Source organism: Mirounga leonina, unplaced genomic scaffold, assembly GCF_011800145.1.
Source record: "Mirounga leonina isolate KUSES-001 unplaced genomic scaffold, KU_Mleo_1.0 Mir_129, whole genome shotgun sequence".
Classification (NCBI taxonomy): domain Eukaryota; kingdom Metazoa; phylum Chordata; class Mammalia; order Carnivora; family Phocidae; genus Mirounga; species Mirounga leonina.
The window spans coordinates 39,242,431-39,264,202 of NW_023270323.1; the positions used below are offsets into that span (position 1 = coordinate 39,242,431).

Here is a 21,772-nt window from a genome sequence, read left to right on the forward strand (position 1 = left end):
CACAAGAAACAACAGATGTTGGCGGGACAGTGTTACACTGTGGGTAGGAATGCAAGCTGGTGCAGCCACTCTGAAAAACAGTATGGAGGTTCCTCGAAAAGTTAAAAAGAGAGCCATCTTACAATCCAGCAATTGCACTACTAGGTACTCATCCAAAGGATACAAAAATACAGATCCAAAGGGGTACATGCACCCCGATGTTTGTAGCAGCATTATTAACAATAGCCAAACTATGGAGAGAGCCTAAATGTCCATCGACTAATAAATGGATAAAGGAGATAAATAAATAAATAAATAAACACACACACACACACACACAATGGAGCCATCAAAAACTCAGCTATCAAAAAGAATGAAATCTTGCCATTTGCAAAAACGTGGGTGGAGTGAGAGTGTATTATGCTAAGTGAAGTAAGTCGGTCAGAGAAAGACAAATACCATATGATCTCATTCATATGTGGAATTTAAGAAAGAAAACAGACGAACATATGGGAAGAAGGAAAAGAAAAAAAAGGAGAGAGGGAAATAAACCATAAGTGACTCTTAATGATAGAGAACAAACTGAGGGTTGATGGAGGACAGTTGATGGGGGATGCGCTAGATGGGTGATGGATATTAAAGAGGGCACTTGTTGGGGTACCTGGGTGGCTCAGTTGGTTGGGCAACTGACTCTTGATTTCACCTTGGGTCATGATCTCATGTCTCAGGGTTTGAGCGACATGTCAGGCTCTGAGCTGGGTATGGAGACTGCTTGGGATTTTCTCTCCCTTCTCCTCCCTTTGCCCCTCCCCCCAATAAGTAAATCTTAAAAAAAAATAAAGAAGGCATTTGTGATGAGCACTGGGTGTTGTATATAAGTGATGAATCACTGAGTTCTACTCTGGAAACCAATATTGCACTGTATGTTCACTAACAAAATTTAAATAAAAAAATAAAATAAATAAAATCATGACCTAAGTCTGAGCATAAAAAAAAAAAATCTAGAATACAAAGATCTTGCCCACATGGATTTCTAATGTCCACTGGATGTCCATGTAGGTAAAAATCCATCAATCAATCCCTTTGTATCTGAGCCTAGAATCTAACTTTGTGAGTAAACACGAAACAATTTTTCTATAGTTTTAATAAACATTAAATCTTACACAAATGCAATTACTGGGTGCGTTAAGGAAGAATGCACTTTGTTTTGTCTGGGAATTTAGTTGAAGTGGTTCACCACTTTAGAAAATCACGGCCCTGTTGGCAGCATGACCCCATGCTGCTTATGGGGTGTGGGCTGCCAGACGACGTGTCCGCGTCTATCTGCATTTGTCACTGGGACTGTCACCATTACTCCACAAGCAGGTGTAAACCTTTGACTATGTTGGCATGGCTTCCAGTTTATGCCCACTTATTTACACACTGAAACGCATATTATTTTATTAGAAACTCTTTTCTTTTTATTTCTCTTCTGTTCACAGCTGGGGCATTGTAACTGTTGTTTTAATGAGGCATTATCGGTCCATATAGTAACAATAAATTTTATTTCACCGTAATGGTGAGGGTGTTACAAAGCATTTATTTATTTATTTTTAAATTAAGGCAGCCACTTTATTTTGAACAAGAAAGTGACATAAGCAACTCTGAGTATGGCCCCACTAGGATGAGAGCTCGCGCCCTCCCCCCTCCCCCCTCCCCCAAACGACAGCACTCCCCACCCAGTTTGGGGAGAAAAGTATCTTCTGTCTGGCCAATCCTGCCATCTACTATGACACCTTCTTACAAGGCAGGCACTGCATCGACTGGCATCTCCTAACAGTCGAAGAACCGGGTCCAGATGGAGCAGCTGGGCACTTAGATTCGGGGAGATGGCTCTCATGTGGGGTCAAGTCCAATACGCACTAACACAGGGCTGCGGACCACTGATCTTCAATTAGATAAAGTGAATGTGATTTGCCCACATCCCCCCAGTTGCTTCTATGTAAAAATCACTTTTATAATAAAACTCCTTTCACGAAAACATACTCTGATTGAATCATCTTGCAAAGGACAGTTCACCTAGCCCCAAGTCGACAATATAAAAGCCAGGAGAAAGGACAAGCTCTCTGCTGGGATCACGTTCAGGACATTCACAAGTGCAAAGGCCGGGGGCGGGGGGGGGGGCGGGGGGCGCCGCGGCGCGGCCAGCCCCAAAACTTCCACCTGTTGCCCCCTGAGCCTCCAAATGGTCAGCTGGCCCTGTGTACGCGGTCCACCCCGGTTTTCCCCCACACAGCCGCAGTTCTCTTCCCCCAGCATAAAGCGCTGGTAAATCCCTGCAGGAAGAGTTACCACGTCTCTTTTCCATGAAAAGGCGATCCGCTTGTCCTCTTTCTCTCTCACGTCAAAGAACCCCCTGCCCTGCAAGACGTAGCGGATCACCTGATCCAGGTGCCAATGTTCCTCCTAGAGCACCTTCATCTCCTCTTCATGATTTTTGGTCGTTTATCTTTGCATAGGGCTATTATGTCTGTCCAGGAGTAATGTCTCTCTTTTCGGATCTTTTCTCGTTCTGGATCATTCTCATATTTGTCGGCACCCAGCTTCCAGTAAAGAACCGTGAGCCGCCGCGCAGCTGCGCCAGGCTGACTGGGTGACGCGGCTCCGGGCAGTGGGGCCGCCTCGGACGGTCGCTGGATTCGTTCACGTGCCAAGTCTGCACTGTGATCTGGTGCAGGTGCCTCGAGCACCTGCCTGCACCATCGCCCGCCCCTACCCCGCTGACCCCGCTCAGTCAGCTATGGGAGGTCGGCGGAGGAAGAGCCGCTAAGCATTTATTATAAAAAGGAGTTACTGACCCCAGTTAGAATGTCTAAAATTGGAAAGACTGACCATAGTAAATGTTGGTGAACATGTGGTCCTTATCTTTTAATACTCAGCTCCAGCGTCACCTCCTCTAGGAAGGCTTCCTTGATGTATACTCCCTTCTGGGCCTAGACTAGATTAGATACCCCTACTCCTGTGTTCTTAGGTCATCCTCTTAATGCCCCCCCCCCCTTTTTTTTAACTGCATGTAATTATCTGTTTGTAATTCTCCTTTTGCTTTAGACTGGGAACTTTTCAGGACAGGGTTGTGTTTCATTTATCTCTACTTTAGCAGAACCTAGAGAATAATTGACACATAGTAGGTATGTAATAAATACCGGATCAACTGAATTGAAACTTTCTAGCAAATGGGTCTCACTGACCTCCACTTGTTCCCAGACTACGAATTTCTGAAACCTAAGAATTCTTTTGGGGTTGCTATTCCCTGTCATCTTTAGAAACTGGAAGTTATCTTTGAGGTCTCCCTGCACCTATAAAAGGCCGTATTCCAGGTGTGTCTCTGTTGGCTGCAAGGCAGGAAGGAAGGGGGCTTATCTCCTATTTCTCCCCGCTGTAGCCATGGCTCACTGGGGGAACCTAGGCTTTTCTGTCCGTAGTGTGACAGTGAACTGAAGGGACCCTGTACTTTCACCTGCCTCTCCCCTGCCCCTCTCCCAAGTCCACCTGGGATTATTTTTCTACAGATGTCTTGGCCCAAGTTTGCCGGAATGTCTAAGTTCTCTCTAATAGATCCAATTGTATGTCCCACTGGGGCCTTTCCTACCAGCACCAACTACAGTGAAACTGACAGGTGATCTTTTTCTGTGTCCCCGGTCATTACCAGTGAGACAGTTGTAAGCACTGGCCAACCCCCCGCCCCTGGGGACTCCTGCTGAACATTTTCCTTCCCTTCCTTGGAGCCTGAGGCTGGAGGCAACACTATTTATCACTTCTTTGGCTGAAAATTGTGCAAGAGGATGGATTCCATTTCTGGAAAATGGAATAAATATAAAATGGCATCTTCTCTCTCCCGTTCTCTCCCTCCCTCTCCCTTCTCCTCTTCCTTCTCCTCTCCCTACCCCCTCCATTTTCCTCTTTCTCTCCCTCCCCCTCTCTTAGCATTTCTTCTGTATCTCTGCAGATTAGTGCTTAAGTGCACAGACTCGGGGGCTGGGCGACCTGGTTTTGGATCCTTGTTCCATCACTTAAGAGCTAGGTAATCTTGGGGGAGAAACTTCACCCTTTTATACTCGATTCCCTCATCTCACAAGCGGTGATAATTAGGCTACACCTATCCTATACGGTTGTTTGGAGTTTTAAATGTAGCGTGTAAGGGGTTTAAGTACATGCAGTACTTAAACAAGCAAGTACACACAAGGTTTAAGTACAATAGCTGTTGAGGGTTATATTACTACCATCACGACTATTACCACCACCACGGATACTAGTCCTGGCTACCATCATTGAGCATATACTGGTTTTGTTTTTTTTTAAGATTTATTTATTTATTTTGGAGGGAGAGAGAGAGAGCACGAGTGGGTGGAGGGGTAGAGGGAGAGGAAGAGAGAGAATCTCGAGCAGACTCCCCACTGACAGAGGAGCCCAACACGGGGCTCGATCTCACAACCCTGAGATCATGACGTGAGCTGAAATCAAGAGTCAAATGCTTCACTGACTGAGCCACCCAGGAACCCCAAGCATTAGACTGTTTATGTGCCTGGTGTTTGCTACACTAAACTCCAAAACCCTTAGTCCTTTTAATCCCCATTACAGCCTGAAGAGACAGTTGAAAAGCTAAGTTTTTAAGCGCTCTGTGGCAGGCTCTTTCATACATTCTGTACACCCATTTTATTACTTAATTTTCACAACAAGCCTATATTAGCTACCACTAAGGTCCAGCTGATGTAGATGAGAAAACTGAGTAGATTAAATGTCTTGCCAAAGTCACCCTGGCTATACGTGGAGGAGTCAGGACTCTCGAATTCAGGTTTGTCTAAACCTGTGATTCTCAAACATGAGTAGGCATCAAATCACCTGGGGGCTTATTAAAACACAGAGTCCTGGGCGCCTGGGTGGCTCAGTTGGTTAAGCGACTGCCTTCGGCTCAGGTCATGATCCTGGAGTCCCTGGATCGAGTCCCGCATCGGGCTCCCTGCTCAGCAGGGAGTCTGCCTCTCTCTCTGACCCTCCCCCCTCTCATGTGCTCTCTCTCTCATTCTCTCTCTCAAATAAATAAATAAAATCTTAAAAAAAAAAAAACCACAGAGTCCTGGGCCCCACGCAGCCTATACCCAGCCAGTCTCTGATTCTGGGTGAGTCTGGGGTGGGGTCTGAGAATTAGCCTTTCTAGTAAATTCCCAGGTAATGCTGACACTGCCAGTCTGCAGCCATATTCTGAGGTCCCCTGTATTAGTGGTAGGCACTGGTTTATCCTTAGGAGGCTTAATTCTTTAGCTGATGTCTTGCATTTTGCTAAAAACTCCTAAGTAAAGTCATATTTTCTATCAGAGGAATAGAGGAAACGTTTTACACTCATCTTCCCACTGATACTGTTTCCGGGGACTTCAGCTCAAAATCTTACTTACGAGCTAGGGGTTTCAAGCTAGTGCTCAAGGAAACAGACTCTCACCTATGTCCCAGGCTTTGGTTGGCCTCGTCTCCTTGTGTAGATTTGTGTTATTTTATTCGTTTCTGTCTTTTTCCACAAAGATCATTTTTTTTCAGAGCTTTTCCTGCAAAGGAATCATGAGTCTGAGCACTAGAGATGTTGACGTTGTAGATCTCAAATGCCAATACGTGGAGAGGCAAAGGAGACAATTAGGCATCAGGTTGGTTAAGGGGTGTGATAGGTAATTTTATGGGTTAATTTGACAGAACGTGGGGTACCCAGATTCAACATTATTTCTGGGTGTGTTTGTGAGTGTTTCTGGATGAGATTAGCATTTGAATTGGTAGACTTGGTAAAGTAGATTGCCCTCCCCAGCGTGAGTGAGCATCATCCAATCCTTTGAGGGCCCGAATAAATAAGAGGTATAGAAGGAAAAAAACCTCACCCCTTTTTTCCTTGCCAAGCTGCTTGACTGGGACATATCTCATCTTCTTTGGCCATCAGACTCAGACTCATAGTTTTTGAGTTATACCACCAGGTTTTCTAGGTCTCCGGCTTGCAGACAATCATGGGATTTCACAGCCTCTGATCACACAAGCAAATTCCTCATAATCCCTCTCCTTCTCTCCATATATATACACACACATCCATACATGCATGCACACATACACCCATATGGGCTTGAGTGCAGGGAGGAGGTCCTTGCCAGTGGGAAAGAGATGCTAATCACGGCATTCAACGGCTTGACCATTAATCAAGCTAAGATGACTGGTGAAGAATGAGCTAGAGCAAGGCCTGGAGCATTGGATGGGTTCTCCTAGGTGCAGTGGAGCATTGACAGAAAGCAAATGACAAGCTAAGGTCCTTTAATTCTCAGCTCATGCCATATCCTGAGAACCAGAAAATTGCCACAGCAGACCTAAAAGAATCTTTTGTTTATTGTAGCCACAGGCTCACATTGCTAAACATCAAACACAAAATGTGATTGGGAGGGTTGCAGAATTACAAGGTCAGTTGAATTCACAGCCTTACCAAGTTTCTTGTGTAAAAGTTAGAGAGTTGGTTGAGAAGGAAGGAGATGCTGAAATGTGAAGGGGGGTGTGTGTGGCACTCCCAATGTGGCCAAGTCACTCTGGGCCTCTCTTGCCAGTGGACGTGTGTTCCTCCTATGTCTGAGCAGACTAACTTTCTTTGGTTGCAAACCCTGTGGTAACTTCACCCAGGAAAGAAGCCTTGCAAGGGGTGCTTATTCTCCTCCAGACACACCACAGCTACCCTTTGTTGCTACTAGACCAATAACTAAGGTCAAATCTCAACATGCCCCAGGGTCAGGAACATCTGAGGAGGGAGTAGCTAATACACATTGCAAGATTTTACTAAGATGTAATGGCAGAAGCCTAAAGAATGTGTGTGGGAGTGGATTTTGTAAAATATAATACTATGTCTTTTCTATGGAGCATAATCAAGAGTCCTTTTTAAAAAAACAAACATTTTATGGAAGAGTTATGGGGAGATTAGCCTCCATAGAAACTGAAAACGTATCATAAAGCTACAGTATTTGAAGAAGAATGATGCTAGTACATGAATGAACAGAACAATTCATTGAATAGAGTCTAGAGAAATACCTAAGTATGAATAGTAATTTGATTTAGGAAAAAAGTGGTATTTCATAGAAATGGTCAAAGAACAAATCAACCAACCAATCAATCAATAGCATTAAGAAAATAGACTAGTGATCCAGGGGGAAAATGAGAGGAGAAAGGGAGAGAAAGAGGAAGCTGAGTTCCTACACCATTCCTTGCCTAAAGGAAATTCCATTTTGGTCTATTATTTGTAGCATATAAAAAAAACCCCATAAAAACTTTAGAGCAAAGGTAGAATTATATCCCTTTGGAGTAGTGAGGATCTTCCAAGCATGACATAAGACCCAGGAGGTATAAATAATAGATTTACAAATGTGACCACACACACAAATTTTAAATAGCAACACACACAAAGCCAAGAGACAAACAACAAACTGGAAAATGTAACCACTACCCATTTTGCAGACTAAGAGTCACTTGTTTAATTTACAAAGAACTGCTATAATCCAATAAGAAAACAAAGGTGAAAGCCAAACAGAAAAAAAAAATGGAAAAAATAAAAAACCCAAGCATTTCACACTAAAATAAATACAAATAGCTATTCACAATGCAAATGGATGTCTAACTCTACTCAGAATTCAAGAATATATGTGAAAACAACACAAGGAAACAGCACAAAGATTGATGATACCCAGTGCTGATGAAGGTTTAGATGAAGGGGAACTGGTCCACACTCCTGGTGGAAATACATATCGTTTCAGTTTCTGAAAGTGTAGCTAGTCAAATCTATCAAAATTTAAAATGTATATGCCCTTTGACCCAACTCTAAAATATTTATGAGAGAGACGCTCACATACACAAGATACTTATTGCTGGCTCGTTTGTGTTAGTGAGGAGAATGCTGAAACAATCTGCATGCCCATCGTTAGAGAACTGGTCAAATTAATCATGTTCCATGCAAATGATAAAACACTGCAGGGACGTTTAAAGCAATGAGGTAGATCTATAAGCATTGACGCAGAAAGACCTGCATAGTATATTATTAAGTAAAAAAAAAAAAAGCAAATTGCCAAACGGGATGTATGTATAATCTCACTTCTGTTAGAACAAAAAAGTATATACATATACATGTATAGAAAAAGTCTGGAAGACACGCTAAAAACTGTGAACAGTTTTGACCTGTGGGGAGTGAGAGGGGGATGCTGTGCCTGACAAGGAGCATGAGATCTTCCCATTTTATTTCATACAGTTGTCATTTTAGTGAGCATATATCAATTTTGTATCTGAAAAACACATTTCTTTCTCTTCTCTCTCTCCCCCTTTTTCAAAAAGCATCTTCCTTTCCCTTTCTTCCTTGGTGCTCCCCAGCTTCATGGAAGTTTTCTTCTCCAACATTCTGGTTATGCCTAGAACAATCACGCTCAAGGTCCATCTGGGTCTGATGACCCGGGAAACGTGGGGAAGGCACCAGCTGGGCTGAGTGGTGGGAGACCTGGGTCCTTCTCAGTTCTGCCTGCGCCTAATATGTATGACCTCGGGGAACTCATGTAAGCTCTCTGAGTTTTGTTTCTTTTGGGAGATGAGGCTGGAGGGAAGGTTTCTTTTAGGGTCTATGTCATATGGATGGCCTGAGCAATGACCTTCTCCAGCCCGGTAGTTTGCCAACCCCTCCCTTGTCTCCTGGGGACCCTTCTCCCGCCTTATATGGGAAGCTTGCAGTGCTCTGAGTCCGCAGCACCCACCTTTCACACGTAGGTGCTGCTGACACTGATGGGCAACAGAGGGCTTTTATTCCAGCTCACATCAGCTCTATTTTGGGATTGCTATCAGCCATTTCACATCTCAGACTTGCCTTTGTTATCTAAATAGCCTATTTGGGGCTGGAAAACAGACCCTTGAGCCTTCAAGGAGAGCTGTCTTTGTCTCGGTTTGGAGTGAATTTCTCTGAACGTGCTGTCACTCAAAAAACGCCTGGGTGTCTCCTGAGTTGCATCTGGAGACACTGTAGGCTGGATCACCTGTATGTGGAAGGACTGTAGTCCCAGGCCCAACATGCCATGAACAACTCCATAAACATGACATTGGGCTTGTGCATGGGTGACTGCCTTTCATGGGACACTCCGTCTGTCCTGCCAACATGCTTGGTGCTTCACATAGGACCCGCCATCTAATCCCCCAACTCCCCTAAGAGCTCCATGTTCTTAACCCCATTTCACAGATGAGGAAGACTGAGACTCAGAGGGAGAAAGTAACTTGTAGACACGTTCATAAGAGACCAGTTTTTTAAGAAGTTGAGTCAAAGGGTATACCCAAAAATTGTCTCCACCTATATCCAGACCACCCTTTTGTTTTGCTTTTGGCAAGGGCATAACAGGTCACCCGAAACACTCTAGTGAATAGTGGAGGAGAAGGAAATTCCTTGCTGGTCTTCTCTCAATTCTTTCCCCACCCTCACTGCCCCCAACCACCACCTAAAAATGATTATTTCCATTTTCTTTCTTCACCAGATATTTGTTTAAATAAATAAAAACCTTATGGCCAGCAGTATTTGCCAAGGCATGGTGGCGGTGGTGGGGGGAAGCACTGAGGAGAAGGGGGTGCACAGCAAATGTTTCTGTGTCATTTAAAATATGGTCTGTGCCTCTGTCAGAAGTTTGCACAAAGCTCTGAATTAGTGCGTTGACTCGGGCACATTTTGGAGGATAATCAACGTGTCCCGAAATACGGGCAAGGAAGCAACTTTACTGGAGTTCATTTCTCGGTGACAAGTTCCACCTTATCTCAAGTGGCTCCATTCCTAAAACTGTAAGCATATGTCCTATGACAATTGAAAATAAACTTGTTGGGACAACAAACTACCATGGTGGGAGACAGCGGGCAAAACAGGAAACTGCGGATGTGCTTTCATGCTTCTTCGGGAGACAAATTACTTTGCCATGTTCACTACTAGCAACCATTAGAAGTTAGTGTTTTATTTCCTCGACCTATAAAAGCCTAATTGATGTCCATATGTCAGACTAATATTTCTTCCAGCTTTTTATACTCTGCTGCAAGATTAGGATGGGAGGGCAGGGGCAAGAGTAATTGAGTTCTCTGGAGAATGAGATGACTTCACCCAAAAATGCCCAAACTCCACCTATAAGCTGTTTGGATATTACCTTTACTTTTTCTTGGCTCCTCTCTTAGTCCCTTTCTCACAAGAAAAACCCCACCCAGCCTTTGCATCTTCCCCATAATGTGAAAGTCCCAGATTGCTTTTTTATGAACCTAGAGATTATTCTAGAGCCCCCTGGTGAGTTTGGTAATATCCCAGAAGAAGATACACAAAGCTTTTTAAGAGGACACAAGAAATTGCTTCATCATTATTGAATGTGAAGGACCTTTCGGGACGGCAGGGATTTTTGTCTGTTTTCCTCACTCCACATCCCCATCAACTGCAACAAGGCCAGGAACATTCTTGGTGTTTCGATAAACATTTGTGAATCAAGAAATAAATTATAGGGACGCCCGGGTGGCTCAGTCGGTAGAGCGTCTGCCTTTGGCTCAGGTCATGATCCCAGGGTCCTGGGATGGAGTCCCGCATCGGGCTCCCTGCTCCGCGGGGAGTCTGCTTCTCCCTCTGCCTCTGTCTCTCTCTCTGTCTCTCATGAATAAATAAATAAAATCTTAAAAAAAAAAAGAAATAAATTATAGTGGACACCGGCACTTGTCACCTGTTTGCATTCATTTCTTTCATTCTGGTAAGAGCACCTGGACATTTCTTTGGAGACCCTCATCTTTCCCACTATCTGTGCACCTGGCTCAGGTAGAGCTGAACTATCTCGAGGTCCAGGGGTGGGCCCAGATCCCAGGCCTGAACCACGGTCCACAGTGTTCGGCTCATATGGGCACATGATCCAATGAGAGTCCAATGAGAGTCAGTCTTGAGGATTTTATGGGAAGTCAGGGGATAAGGAGATTTTTCCCCACTGTACCTGCTATCTCTAAGGATACTGTGAGCCAGGAGCTTTCAGCCATTTCACAAAGAGGTCCTACCCGGTCGTTAACCCAAGAGAGAGAAAAGCAGAGCCAAGACATAGAGGTTGACGTCTATGAACAATGTTTAACCCCTGAATCTAACTATACCTGGGGCCCAAAGTCCCCTCGAGGTATTAACCATATGACCCAATAAATTCCTGTAAGTCAACTGAGTTTCTAGAAATCTAATATTAAGATAAAATAAAAGAACTGAATTCAGGAAATGTCAATGGTTTAGCCATCCTGGTAACTATGGTTTCTATTAGAATGTGTCTGTACTTGACTAATGCTAGTCAAGAATCTGCTATTTTTTTTTTTAAAGATTTTATTTATTTATTTGACAGAGAGAGACACAGCGAGAGCAGGTGCACGAGCAGGGGGAGTGGGAGAGGGAAAAGCAGGCTTCCCGTGGAGCAGGGAGCCTGATGAGGGGCTCGATCCCAGGACCCTGGGATCAAGACCTGAGCAGAAGTCAGACGCTTAATGACTGAGTCACCCAGGTGCCCCTCAGTCTGCTATTTTTAAGAGACCCCAAAAATACAGCAACTTAAACAGGATACATTTTTTTTTTCTCCCATGCAGAAGTCTGGAGGGCAGTACAGGGCTGTAACTGTGGCTTAACTAGGATTCTGTCTTGTTACTTTGTCACCCTCAAACTGTAGCTTCATGCTCTCATGGTCCCAGACAGCTTTGGAACTCCCTGTCATCATGTGTCTTCCCGCCAGTAGGAAGAGAAAAGGAGGAAGAAGAAGACGTGTATGTCCCTTTAAAGGTACCATCAGCTTGGACAAAGGTGCAGGTGGATGGATCAGAAGTAAAGTGGAAAATAATCCCTCTGTCCCTCTCTCTGTTCCTCCCTCCCTCCCTCCTTCTCTCCTTCCTTCCTCTCCTCCTTTATTCTTTCCATCTTTCCTTCATTGAGCCCTATGTACCAGGTACTGTGCTGAGTGCTGAAGATACAACATTGAATGAGACAGACTCAGTTCTCAACTTCTGGAGCTTATGCTTCTGAGTAGTTTATTAAAAATGACAGAAGTTCAATTTTAGGTGGTGGCAGTTCTCAGAATGATCTGGGGCTTCATTTTTATATGATCAAGAAAGCCCAGTCACCCCCAACTTCCAAAAGCCCCAAGACTTGTAATCTTCTCATCCCGCGCCTACTAAACCAGGATGGGATCTACTGCCTTTTTGTCCATTTTGAGTAACATTACTCACATGCTCATATTATTTTTCTCCACCATGTGTGTGGTATAAACTGTTGATCTTTAATACGCTCTTACAGACTTTGTCTCTTTTTAAGGGAATTTCAGGCAATTGCGGAAAAATGAAAAAGATACTTCTTTCTCTATAAAATGGAGATGTTAATGTTACAAGCTTCATAGATGTGTTGTGAAAATTAAATGAGATAATACATGTAAACTGCTTAGTTTAAAGATGCTAACTATTTCTAAAATCATGTTTATTATATTTTCTGATCAGAGAACATTCTTTCTCATTTTAATTCTATTTGGGGCATCTGGTAGAGAAACTGGATTTTTTTTTTTTTTTGGTTTTGGTTTTTTTTACAATGAGTATATATTGCTTTTATATTTAACAATTTAATATACAAGAAGGATGACTTTTCATGTTTGTAAAAATAAGACATGCTTATTACAAAGTATTTAGACAATGGAGAAATGTACATTTTTGATAATAACCCCAAATGATTATCATTAGGTAAATGATATCTCACAACTTTCTAAATCGATGTTTCAGGGATCCTTTCTATAGTTTGTTACAATGTTTTCAGCATCAAAAATACATAAAAAATCTGATTCTGATTGGCTTACCACACGTTGAAATGTGTTGATTTCCGTAACTGACATTCAGAGACGAGGTGGGCTGACCCGGCTTCATCCCTCTGTGACTCTGCCCTCTGTGGGTGGGGGTGTAAGTCTCAGGGTGGCTTTACTCATGATAAAAATGGTTATAGCAGCAACAGGCTTTGTACCTTCCCCCCACCAAGTTCAGAGGGGGAGAGGGAGCCTCCTGTGGTCAGCATTCTCTTCAAGCTAGGAAGCCTCTTTCCCCAGAAATCCCTGGTGAACCTTCCCTCCAGTTTTGTTGGCCTTAGCCGGGTGACGAGCCCATGCCAGATTCTGTGGCAGGAATATCCCACACTCTGCTTGTCTTTGCCCCGAGTTGCATGGGATGAGGAGAACTAGGATTATCCTGGGACCAACCGCACACTCCAGAGCTGGCTCCGGAGCTGGGTTCTGAGTGCCTCGGAGCCCACAGCTGGCCTGGCAGAGAGACGGGTATCTGAATGAAAATCCAAGTCCTGTGGGGAAGGAAGAAGAGTAGAAAGGGGAATGTAGGCTAAAGATGGATTGAAAGAGAAGCAAACACAGGCAGATATATTTTGTTTGCAAAAATATATTACCCACGCTGTTTTAAAATAAATAATAGATGTAATATCAACTTGAATTTAGCATTTAGAAAAGTAAAGCTCAAGTAAAACTGAACGAATTGCTGCCCTTTCATTAAATGCATCTTTACCACAAGAGATATTATTTCCTTCCCAGTTCCTCTTGGGGAAAGAAGGTTAAGAAAAGCAATGAAAAATGTTAAGAGGTTGGAGTCATTATTTTTTTAGCCGTAGGTTTCAATTTCAGGCAGTATTGAATGACTCATGGATATGAAAAATGAGTAAATCTTTAGATGTGTGCTTCCTCCCATCTCCCTGCCCCTCACCTCCCAATGTTGGCTCTGTTACTATGTGTACAATATCATAGTTTGTATTATTCACATTCTGTTGTAGAAATACCACTGCCATGGTCGCTTAATATCATCAGTTCTGTGTTCAAATGAATGTTCATGACAAATCTTTTCCACCCCAGCCTGTCCTTCCTCAAACACTGTCTTTTGACTCATCTCTAAATTGACTGGGCTTCATCACTAAATAATTTCCTCAAAGAAGACCCATGGGTGCGTATTCTCAGAGTCCCTTCATGTGTCGGGGTATTTGTCTGTGGCCTTCATGCTGGAACTTATCTTGGATGGATGAGATCGTCTTGAGTCACACTTTCCCTTGGAAATTCCAGATGGTGCTTCATTATATTCTGGCATTGAATATAGATTATCAAAGATAGAGGCCAATCCAATTGACTTCCCTTACTTTTTATGTCAGTATGCCAAAAGACTTTTCTTTTTCTTAAGTCCTTGAAGTTCAGCAAGTTAAGAAGGCTATGTCTTAGTGTTGATCATTCAGTATCTGTTTTCCTGGGTCTTTGTGTGCTTTTTCAATCTGTAGATTCGTTTTTTGTTTTTTTTTTTCATTTGTCAGAGCAATTTTCTCTTTTCATCTCTATGTATATTTAGTCTGTCCTATTTGTGGGTTCTCTGCTTTAGGAACAACGAGGCTCAAATTCCTTATGCTTTTTATATGCATTCATGATGTTTATCTCAAGTGTTTTTTTTCTGTATCTGTAATTTTATTTTGAGCTGTGTCTATTTAGTTTTTTTTTGTTATTTTTATTTATTTATTAGTTCCATGGTAATGTTGTTTTGGTTTTAATTGTTTCCCTGGAACTGACATTCCCATTTTTTTCCCCCAGATCATTCTCTTGTATCATTTTCTCTCTGGGCCCCAGTATGTTGTCCACATTTCCTTGTTTGCTTGCTGCTGCTGATTTTCTTTTTTTGTTCATATTTTAGATATGGAGGGAGGAGAATCTCTATTTTGCTTTCATTCTGTTCAGCTTCCTTCAAAAGTCTATATTGTTTATGTTTACTTACGCTCACTATAAAGTCAGAAAAAGTCATCTCCATTAAAAAAAAAAATCAATGAGATCGTGAGGTTCATTAAAAACTTTGAAGTACTGGGGCGCCTGGGTGGCTCAGTTTGTTAAGTGACTGCCTTCGGCTCAGGTCTTGATCCCAGGGTCCTGGGATCGAGCCCCGCATCGGGCTCCCTGCTCAGTGGGAAGCCTGCTTCTCCCTCTCCCACTCCCCCTGCTTGTGTTCCCTCTCTCGCTGTCTCTCTCTCTCTGTCAATTAAATAAATAAATAAAATCTTAAAAAAAAAACAAAAAACTTTGAAGTACTATACAAATGTTATTTTTACCTGGTAAAATCATGGAATCTTATAGACCTAGGGTCTTGTGTTTTAATCCCACACCCAATTCAGAGACCTGCCAACAGCATTCCTGGTGATGGCTTCCACTGCCCCCTGTGAGGGAACTCACTTCTTGGCTTATTCCGAGGATGGACAGCTCTCAGAATTTGTAATTATCTCCATCTCTTAAGGCGAAGTGTGCTTTCCTGAATGTCAGCCCATCGCTGCCAGCTCTGCTCTCCTTAGCAGGGGGCACGCTGGACAGCATTGGAAGTGGTCACAATAGACAGACACTGGCATACTGAAAAGCAAAAGTAACAATGAAAAGATTTAGGTGCTTAGACGGGAACAACACAGATCACAAAATTTGTGTGAATCATTTTCTATTTGTACCCCAAAACACAGCAGAAAGGATGATTTTAACTGTAAAAATGCCAGATGAACTTTGTAACAAGTTTTTATCTGGATTTAACTGAAACCGACAAAATGTTGTGCAAAGTTCATGGAGAGTTGCTCCCACAACCTTAAAAAGAAGAAGAAAAGAAATGAGTGTAGCTGATGTCTGGCCACTCTTGCTTCTCTCTGCCTCTCAGGCTGCTGACTAAGCCCTTGCTGAGTGAGAAGCACATTTCCCAGCGCTCCGACCACTTCTCAGGAGGAAACAGCAGGAGGACCGCTTCCTAATGGACGCACTTCTACGTGGCAGCGCTAAGCTAACCCATTTGAAAAGTCGTTTGGATGGATAACTGTTCCCGTAGCCAAATGTTGTAAAAATACTTAAAGAAAAACCTTTTCAACAGGGCTGATTCTAGTCCACGGACAGAAATGCATTTATATTTTACACTCTTGTCTGCATTTTCACCAGCTTCAGTTTCCCTTAAAAAAGCTTCAGAGTTTCTGATGGTCTTTTGTTCTCCTTTTGAGAGTAAATGTTCCTCAGGAATTTGCATGACACTTCCATCCTGATGACTTAGGGGTTAGATGAGAAGCAGATGGAGGTGCAGGGGTGGTGTAGAGACCCAGAGTGCAAAGGTCAGGAGACCCCTGACTCTCTCCAGCCTCACCCCTGCCTTCACTGAAGGCAGATAGGCTTTGCCCATTCTTCCCACAGCCTCTGTAACGAAGGGTGACGTCTCTGGGACTGGAGAAGCCCTTGAGACCCTTCGGTGGAATTTCATTTTTAGATCAGTGGACACAAACTAGGGAATCCTCATCCAATTCCACACTTTCAAAGAGCATTTCTTACCATCTGAATTGCTCCCCCCCCCCAGCACTGGGTCAAATTCTCTTCAGTTACAAAGGTGATGACCTCAGGCTTTTTCCACATCCTTCTTCCCTTTTTTATTTCTGGGAAGGGGCAGGTCTCTCCTATGAGCTCTCGTCCCTCTATCCCTGACCTCGTGTGTGAGAGCTCAGAGAAAACGGATGTCTTCCCCAGCACAGGGGATCTCCCTTAACCTACCAGAGGCTCACCTCCCTTGTTGTCCTCCTTCACGTGCTGGGCCATGAAGGTGCAGGGAGGTTCAGTGACTTGCCCAAGGTTACCCATCTTGGAAGGAGAACTCAGATTTAAATCTGGACAGTCTGATTCTAGAGCTCGTCCTCTTCAGCCCGGCACGAGCCTGACGCTTTACACACGAGCCTAGGAGTGCCTACGCGTAAAGCACATTGCCGGCAGGCTGTGCTATACCCTCTGGGAACTCACTCGAGTGATCATCTCCCCGAGACCTCTCGTGAGCACCTCCCCAGGTGCTATTCGAGGTGATAAAAGTGGCAGAGGAAGGTCTCTGCAGGTGGCATATGACACTGGCATGGTCTCCAACAGGCTCACAGGCCTAATGGGATTTCCATTTCCTGCAGTGGAGTAGATTGCGTTACATAAAACCCTCCTGCTATGAAACACCTGGAAATGCAGTATAAAATAGAACTAGCATCCCTTTAAATGTCCAACTGGGCTCACAAGAAAGAAAAGGAAATCCCAGGACCCAAAAATGAAATGGAAACTAAAAACCAGAGTACGATCTGCACACTAAAGCTGGGGCTGCCTGGGGGTATTTGATGATCTCAGAAACCAGGGAGCTTGGGATTTAATGGTTACTCTGGGACAGAAGGAAAAATTGATATCCCACATAAAGCTGCTACCCTTAGTAAAAGGGTAAAGAGAAAAAAGACTCCCAAAAGAGGAAAGGAAATGACAAGTGAGCTTGCATTTCTTGGAGTGAGCGGTGGGGGTGGGGGGGTGGATTTGAAACCCCAGGGCTGCCCTCACTAGCTTTGGGGTTCAAAGGTGCCCTTGCTATAGGGTGCTGGGGACCTCTGGATGTTCTATGAGCATAGAAACAGTTCTTAGATGCTCCCAAAGTTCCTGGCAAAAGCTGAGGTGAAGCCTCACTGGAGAGACACCCTGAAACCTGTAACTCCAGGATTCCTGAGGATCAAACACCACTTAAGATGAATTCACAATCCAAGATTTTAAAAACCTCAAACACAGGAACCCACGCCAGCAGGCATACGAATAGAAGATAGGAATCTTTCTGAAACTCAGATATCAGATACAGACTATAAAATAAGAAACTTTAAAGTGATTAAAGGTAAGAAGGAAGTAATGAGAGCAAAAAGAAACCATCAAAAAGACCAGCAGATTGTTACATAAAACTTTGAGAAATGGACAAAGTTACAAACTCAAGGTCTCAAGAGAAAATCCGTGGAGCCCTGAATCCAGCTCTCTCTGACATCGGAGACAGAAATGAGAAAACTTTGCACAAGGCAGATGGTCCCAGGAAGGCTGTCTGGGGGCTTTTACTGGAAGCAATGGACAAGAATGGTTCTTTTTGTAGTGGAACTGCTATGTTCACAAATGCTTTCTCTAAAGAGCCAGATCATAATTATTTTTGGTTTTGTCAGCTCAGCCATATGTCTCTGTCACGTAGACCTTCTTTGCATTTTTTACAGCCCTTTAAAAACGTAAAACTTTCCTTAGCTCACGGGCTGTACAAAAACAGGCATTGGGCGGGATTTGGCCATGGGGCTAGAGTTTAGGACCCCTGTGCTAAGCCATAAATCTGGAGCTGCTCGCGCGCATTTCCCGTTGCACAGAGAGAGTCTGCCCGAGAGTGAAACTGCTCAGCGGAAGCCCTCACCGGGAGGAGGACAGACAGAACACAGATTCTCGATGACATGTTTTAGTATCTGGACCCACCGTGTACAAAGATCCAACCCAGAAATTTTAAGTTATGTGAACCAATAAAGGTTGCTTTTTAAAAAGCCACTTTGGGGCGCCTGGGTGGCTCAGATGGTTAGGCGTCTGCCTTCGACTCAGGTCATGATCCCAGGGTCCTGGGATCGAGTCCCACATCGGGTTCCCTGCTCGGCGGGGAGCCTGCTTCTCCCTCTGACCCTCTCCCCTCTCATGCTGTTTCCCTCTCGCTCGCTCTCTAAAAACTAAAATAAATAAATAAATAAATAAATAAATAAATAAATAAATAAATAAATAAAGCAAGCCACTTTGCCTTGGTTTTAGGCCACTTAGAAACAAAAGAACAACACACACATTTAGCAATGCCCTTGAAGCTTACTTTAAAAGAATCTCTAACTCCTTTGTGTGTGATAATCTGCCTGCCTTAATATTATCTAAACTGTAGTCACTTTTGTTCAGGAATGACTTAAAACCAAATGAATGCAATAGCATTTTATAGTCAGTTGCTGTGTGGAGGGAAAAAGAAGAAAAAGGCAAATAGTGTTTTTGTGTGTGTTGAGCACTGTACTGAGTGTTTTTTGGGTTGTCTCACCGAAGAGACGCAACAGCTTGGTGAAATAGACACAACAGCTCATTTTATAGGTGAGAAAACTAGCCTCAGAGGTGAAGTCACTAGTCCAGTGCCACACTTAGAAAGTGACAGGCCTGCTGCTTGGATCTAAGACTATTTGGCTCCAGAATCTGTGCTCTCTTACAACCCCACATTGCAAATGTCCTAGATCAGGGGTCAGTAAACTTTATCTGCAAAGGGCCAGATAGTAAATATTTTTGGCTTTGTGGGCTACGGTCTGTCAAAACAACGTTGAACGCAGAGGGAAAGCGCCAGAGACAATATGGAAATGAACAGGCATGGCTGTCCCTTAAACGTTATTTACAAAAACGGGTGGTGGGCAGTGGCCTGTGGTCTGTAGATTGTCGACACCTGTGTTAGATGACCCCGGTCTCTTAGCAAATGAACCTCTCTGCAAGGAGCTCTTCCTCTCCAACACTACCCAGAAGCGACCAGGGCTTCATGCAATAATGCATTCAGAAATTTCATTAAGATGTCAACTCGGATGACCTAAACCATTCCTCTGGAATTTATCATTTACTGTCTCTTAAAAATATTAGTGATCTTTTCATGTTTCTGCCCTGATTCCCAGACTTGATTGGAAGCTCTAGAAGATCAGGGGTGGGGGGCGCCTGGGTGGCTCAGTTGGTTAAGCGACTGCCTTCGGCTCAGGTCATGATCCTGGAGTCCCGGGATCGAGTCCCGCATCGGGCTCCCTGCTTGGCAGGGAGTCTGCTTCTCCCTCTGACCCTCCCCCCTCTTGTGCTCTCTCTCTCTCTCTCTCTCATTCTCTCTCTTTCAAAAAAAAAAAAAAAAGATCAGGGGTGGTCCACTCATTCTCCAGATGGGGGGGTCAGGAACTATCATCTCTGAGTCAAATCCTGCCCATTGGCAAACTGGGGCCTGGGGGCCAATCCTGCCCCCTCCCCAGTTCTTGTAAATAAAGTTTTATTGGAACATCATTTATATATCAGCTGCTTTTGTGCTACAGCTGCAGAAGTGAGTAACTGTGGCAGAGATCCTATGGCCTAGAAAGTCAAAAGTCTTTGCCATGTGGACCTTTCCAGAAAAGGTTGGCCAGCACTTTCTCTAGACAGAAGTTATTATTCCCTTAACTGTTGTCTGACATTTTTCTTAAGAGGGTGCTGCCTCTGCTGGGGAAAATACTTTGTTAAGGCTTTGGGTTGGAAAATGGCCAATATATAGGTATCTGAAGGAGCCCAAGCAGAAAGGCAAAAATGCACCATTCTATGTGAGAAAATGAGAGGGCTTTTGGGTTTGGGCTCCTAAAAAAAAAAAAAAAAGAAAGAAAGAAAGAAAGAAAGAAAATGGAGGGGGAAGCAGAGTGGGTGGCAAGGAAAAGATTGGAGAGAGGAGCTGGGAAGTTTTGAGAAGTGGGAATGTAATAGGCCTGGGGTGGGGGGTGAAGAGCAGGGTTGTAGAAAGATCTAATACATGGTTTTGAGGTTTTTGCTCTGTTGTATGCCACGTCACCCGTTCCCTGTGATCATGTGGTCTTCAGTAAAATGCCTTGTTTACGTGGTTGCATGGTTGCTTTGGGGATGGGGAGAGAAGAAGAGAGAAGCTGTATGTAGTATGGGGGCTGATGCCAGAGCAGAACTGAAGACAGAAGTATGAGACCTAGAGCAGAGCAATTCTGACAAAGTCAGGACGTAAAAAACAGAATGAGCCATAAGACTGTAAGAGCATCTCCCCAGATGTGGAGAATCCTGAGGAAGAGCTTTAGGTTTCCCTCACCTATAGAATTGGGACTTGAATAAATCTGACCTAGAATTTAGGGACCAGGAGACCCCTAGCAGATAGCTGAATTAGACACCTACCCAACAAGTGTTGAATCAAGCACTCTCCTTGCTTCCAGGAGCTCACCCTCTGGGAAAAGACTCAGAAACAAATGTATAGTAAGTGCTCTGATAGAAAGATGCTGTGAACCCATGAAGGGCAAAATGATTTACTCTGCCTGCAGTATCAGGGAGGACTTCCTATAGGAAGTGACATTCGAGCCAGATCTTAAGGGATGAGAAGGAGTTAATCGCTCAGACTGGAGAAGGGAGAATCTTCCACCAGAGGGAACAGGAGATACACAAATGTGAGTCAGGAAAAGACATGTCAGGAAATAGGAAATTTCCTGTGAGAGAAAGTGAGGAGGGTAGAGGGTGTGGAGGTGGGTCAGAGCCAGGTAACTTTGTGTACTTCTTTTTTTCTCCATAATGCCTGTTATACAGGAAATTGCTCAGGGCACCTGGCTGGCTCAGTCAGTGAGCATGTGACTCTTGATCTCAGGGTTATAAATTTAAGCCCTGCGTTGGGTGTAGAGATTACTTAAAGATAAAATCTGTAAAACAAATAACGAAAACAAGGAAGGTGCTCAATAAAATTTGTTCTCAGATGAGTTAACATCTATTATTGAATAAGAATTGGGATTTGATGGGTGCCCCTTTCTTTTCTTGTTGCTCTCCTGAGTGGTTAATATTTGGTGGCCTTACAGCTGTGCTTCTTACTGAGAAGATGTGTTTTGAGTGAACATCATGAGTCTATTAGAGACTCAGGGATTTTAGGGGTGCCTGGGTGGCTCAGTCGCTTAGCATCTGCCTTTAGCTCAGGTCATGATCCCAGGGTCCTGGGATTGAGCCCCACATCGGGCTCCCTGCTCGGGGGGAAAGCCTGCTTCTTCCTCTCCCACTCCCCCTGCTTCTGTTCCCTCTCTCGCTGTCTCTCTCTGTGAAATAAATAAAATCTTAAAAAAAAAAAAAGACTCAAGGATTTTAATTGACTATATGGCCAAATTAAAAGCACAGGCTTGAGTTTAAAACCTGATCCT

General features: G+C 43.7%; 1 pseudogene; it reads right to left on the minus strand.

Moving 5' to 3' along the window:
* Positions 1-2,014: 2,014 nt before the first annotated feature.
* Positions 2,015-3,275, minus strand: LOC118010884 (annotated as a pseudogene).
* Positions 3,276-21,772: the final 18,497 nt, after the last annotated feature.